Genomic DNA, 4395 nt, shown 5'->3' with positions numbered 1-4395 from the left:
CTCCTGGTCTTTGTGTTGCTTCCAGGGCAAAGAGACACCTGGTCACATCCTCCTCCTGGATCTCAGGTTATGAAGGGTACCGTCCATCGCCTAGGTGAAGGCAGCTGGATCTGCCTCATCTGCCCCCGAGGGTCTCAGTGAAAGTCACACACCTTTATCTCTACCACCTAGGTGTTGGTGTAATACACTGGGAAACTGAGGCACACACAGTATTCACACACAACAGTGAGATTCACATAGAACATAATAAGGCGTGAAAACCCCCCACTTTGTCACATCTCACTAGAGTTGCCAACCCTCCTGGGTAGGCCAGGAGACTTCCAGAATTGGGCTTGATCTCCTGGATGCTACTGAAGCCCATCTGGGGGATTTTAGGCTGCTAAGAGTCCGATGGTGCAGTGGGGCTAAGGCAGGCTCCCTGCCTGCCCTGACTCCGCACAGCTCCCGGAAGAGACTGTCACGTCCCTGCGGCCCCTAGGCAGTGGTGTGACCAGGGGGTCTCCACGCACTGCCCCCACCCCGAGCACAGACTCCGCAGCTCCCATTGGCCAGGAACGGGGAACTGCGGTGTGACGTTACTGACATCACCTGTGACCATATAGATCATTGTTGCAACCACCGTTATATATTTGCAGCAAATATTGTACAAAGATTGTTGTGTAAGATGTCTATGGAAAGGATATGATTTGCTGAGTATGATTATGCTGTCTGTATGTGTGTATCATTTTTGTAGTTGAAGTTACAAATATTGGCTACGTATTTGTATCTCAATGCGTTTTGATTCTAAGTAGCCTCAGTGAAGCATTTGATCAGCTTCTTGAGAAAAGACTATTCTCAGTAAGTGCCCAGTCCAGAAACATTTAACTGACAGTGGGTTTTGGGAGACACCAATCCACATCTAAGCTTTCCCAAGAACATTCAAACTAACGTGTAAACAATGGCATCTGCTTGCAAACTGAGTCATGCGACATGTGACATGACCATGTGACTCCAAGCTCCTCCTTGCTGCTGTGATTTTCCACAGTAAGAACAAAGGGGTGTCCTTCCATGCGCAGAAGATATAAAAGGCCCTGGGAACCCCTCCATCTTGTCTTCAATCCTGCTTCTTACTTCTGGAGGAACCTTGCTACAAACTGAAGCTCTAAACAAAGGACTGAATGACCCATCCCAGCTCTGCACTTAGGATGGAAGAATCCCATTCAGTGTTACAGACTAGGGACCGAATGGCTAGGAAGCAGTTCTGCAGAAAAGGACCTAGGGTTTACAGTGGATGAGAAGCTGGATAAGAGTCAATAGTGTGCCCTTGTTGCCAAGAAGGCTAACGGCATTTTGGGCTGTATAAGTAGGGGCATTACCAGCAGATCGAGGGACGTGATCATTCCCCTCTATTCGACATTGGTGAGGCCTCATCTGGAGTACTGTGTCCAGTTTTGGGCCCCACACTACAGGAAGGATGTGGAAAAATTGGAAAGAGTCCAATGGACACAAACTTAGGACCATTCCCTTCCTGGGCTTTAGTTGAATCCAGAACCAACTCTGAGACAACTGCACTATCCTCAACCATCACAGGCTTAAAGGCACCTTCTGTCTGCTCCAAAGCAGAGCTGAAGAAACATTTCCCTTTAACAGACACACAGCTTGGGATCTCATTTCATAGAATCATAGAATATCAGGGTTGGAAGGGACCTCAGGAGGTCATCTAGTCCAACCCCCGCTCAAAGCAGGACCAATTCCCAACTAAATCATCCCAGCCAGGGCTTTGTCAAGCCTGACCTTAAAAACCTCTAAGGAAGGAGATTCCACCACCTAACTAGGTAACCCATTCCAGTGCTTCACCACCCTCCTAGTGAAAAAGTTTTTCCTAATATCCAATCTAAATCTCCCCCACTGCAACTTGAGACCATTACTCCTTGTTCTGTCATCTGGTACCACTGAGAACAGTCTAGATCCATCCTCTTTGGAACCCCCTTTCAGGTAGTTGAAAGCAGCTATCAAATCCCCCCTCATTCTTCTCTTCTGCAGACTAAACAATCTCAGTTCCCTTAGCCTCTCCTCATAAGTCATGTGCTCCAGCCCCCTAATCATTTTTGTTGCCCTCAGCTGGACTCTTTCCAATTTTTCCACATCTTTCTTGTAGTGTGGGGTCCAAAACTGGACACAGTACTCCAGGTGAGGCCTCACCAATGTCAAATAGAGGGGAATGATCACATCCCTCGATCTGCTGGCAATGCCCCTACTTATACAGCCCAAAATGCCGTTAGCCTTCTTGGCAACAAGGGCACACTGTCGACTCATATCCAGCTTCTCATCCACCGTAACCCCTAGGTCCTTTTCTGCACTTAGTATCGGGGCGGGACATGAGGGTGGGGGAAATTAAGAGTGTGGAGAACGAGCGTGTAAAGATGGTCCCGTGGTGCGGTTCGGAAACGAACCGGCTGCGAATCGCGCAGCCGGGTTGGGGTACAAAGCGGTGGGGGTCTTGAAGGCTCATGGGGTAGGGGCCCGATGAAGAGATCTGGAGGGCCCTGGGTAAGGGGCGGGCTGGGAATACCCTCTCGCAGGACCCGCTTGAGGAAAAAACGAGAAGTGGCCAATAAGGCTGACTCCACCTCCCGAAGTATGCGCCGGGCATGTCAAGGGCAGAGAGTTCCATGCACCTACTGAGTGCATAGGGATCCACCCAGTCCCCCCGGTCATAGTCCAGGAGGTCTCTGATCCTGGTAACTTCCACCAGGACCAACCTCTGGCATACCAAGGGGGACTCCACCACCTGCACTCGAAGATGGGGATTGTGTAGCAGGGGCTCTGCGAGGAGATCTGCCTCCCCGGTGGCCGCCATGGACCTGGTCATGGAGACCAGCTTCCAGGTCCAGAGGAGGTCCTGGTAGAAGCTCAGAGAGGTCTCGTGGAAGACCTCTCGGATGGAGATAAAAGAGCTGCCGGTCACATCAGAGCCCTCAGAGGCGGCGGAGGAAGGTGTGCGCCAACGTGCTCCACGCCAAGCTACCTGCATCTGCAGGGCCTGGAGGTGAAAGACATGGACCTGCATGCACAAGCACATCAGGCCCTGTCCCCCCTCCTCCAGAGGAAGATGCAAAGCCTCTGCAGAGACAGCCCTGGCCAAAAGAACTCCAGAACCCCCTTCTGGAGCCAGGCCAGGAACCCCGGGGCTGGGCACAGCGTGTTGAGCCAGTGCCCGAGCCTGGACAGGACTAGCTGATTAAGCACCGGCACCCTCCTCCGAAGGGAGAGGCACCAGAGCAGTCCTGCCCACCTCCGCAGCTGCTCAACCACCCTGCCCTCCAAATCCTGCCAGTTCTCCGGCGGAGAAGGATGCGCGGCAGAAAGATAAATGCCAAGATAGAGCAGCGGACCCGCGCCCCACTGAATGGCCTGAAGCGTGGGTGGGAGGGAGCTCGCCTGCCACCCGGCCCCGACCATCAGGCCAGAGCTTTTGACCCAGTTGACCCGGACGGAGGAAGCTGCCGAGTACACAAGTTTGGCAGGCCTCCACCCACACCAGGTCCCCCGGGTCCTGGACCATGAGGAGTATGTCGTTGGCATATGCCAACAGGACCAACTGCAGCTCCGGGCTCCGGAGCATTTGCTTGTTTGTCCAGTGTCCCAACCTAACACTGGTCGGGACGCGGGACAAACAAGCAAATATCGGGACAGTCCCGATAAAATCGGGACGTCTGGTCACCCTAGCTGGAAGGGGCAGGTAGTAAGGGGCAAAGCTGGGGGATTGCTGCAGGGAAGTGGGGGTGTCAGTCTAAGGCGGGGGGCACATGCACCCACGTGCACTTTCAGAGAGTCTTTGGGCTGACTGCTGCTTCAGGCCCAAATGGTGGCAAAAGTGCATTGCAGACAAGGCAAGCAGCTGAGTCCCAGAGGCTGGAGCTGAGGCAGATAGTAAGCAGCCAGTGAGGGTGGTGGGGAGGGCAGCGGTGGTAGGGGGGAAAAGGGGGGGGCACAGATGAACCAGGGGGCAGGCTCCACACCACACCCCTAGTGTCCCCACAAACACAGTCAAGACCCCCACCAGAAGAGCACAGTTGGAAAATTACTCAGTCTTGGAAGGCCCCCTCCATGATTGTCTGCAGAGACTCTGCACGCTCCCCCAGCAGCAGACGATCCTCTTCTTCTCTACCTCAAGGCTCCAGCAGCTCCCAGGCAGGCAGTCTCGTGGCAAGGCAGGCAGGACCCCTCTCAGGTGGTGATGGTGTCCACAGCAGCAGCAATGGCTGGGGCAGGGGTCCCTCACTCCTAGGGTTACCATACGTCCGGATTTTCCCGGACATGTCCGGCCTTTGGGGGCTCAAATCCCCGTCCGGGGGGAAATCCCCAAAAGCCGGGCATGTCCGGGAAAATCGGGAGGCTCGGCCGGGGCCTCTT

The sequence above is a fragment of the Trachemys scripta genome, chromosome 14 (genome assembly GCF_013100865.1).
Source record: "Trachemys scripta elegans isolate TJP31775 chromosome 14, CAS_Tse_1.0, whole genome shotgun sequence".
Lineage (NCBI taxonomy): Eukaryota > Metazoa > Chordata > Testudines > Emydidae > Trachemys > Trachemys scripta.
This window is presented reverse-complemented; position numbering follows the sequence as displayed.